Source organism: Poecilia reticulata, linkage group LG12 (assembly GCF_000633615.1).
Source record: "Poecilia reticulata strain Guanapo linkage group LG12, Guppy_female_1.0+MT, whole genome shotgun sequence".
NCBI classification, from domain to species: domain Eukaryota; kingdom Metazoa; phylum Chordata; class Actinopteri; order Cyprinodontiformes; family Poeciliidae; genus Poecilia; species Poecilia reticulata.
This window is the reverse complement of record NC_024342.1, coordinates 25,700,201-25,700,492: the sequence shown is the minus strand read 5'-3', so window position 1 is coordinate 25,700,492 and position 292 is coordinate 25,700,201.

Sequence of the window (292 nt, the reverse complement as noted above, 5' to 3'; positions counted from 1 at the left end):
CATCTTTTAGCTAACATTAGCTAGTCATCTTTTAGCTAACTTTACCTGCCTCCACCTGCTTTACTCAACTCAGTCGGTTAGTTTTGGGGGAAAAACTGTGAAAAATTCTTTGCATGTTGCTGCCATGATTCTAACACACCTGAGTATCTCTGCCCAGCAGCAGCAGCAGGTCTCCTTCTCCTTCACAGGTGTAAACCCAGCATCGTAGCGCTCATGTTGCGTTTAAAGGCGGCTCGGAAAACCAGGCTACCACATGTTAACAACGGATGAAACAGTTTTAACTGCTGATAAA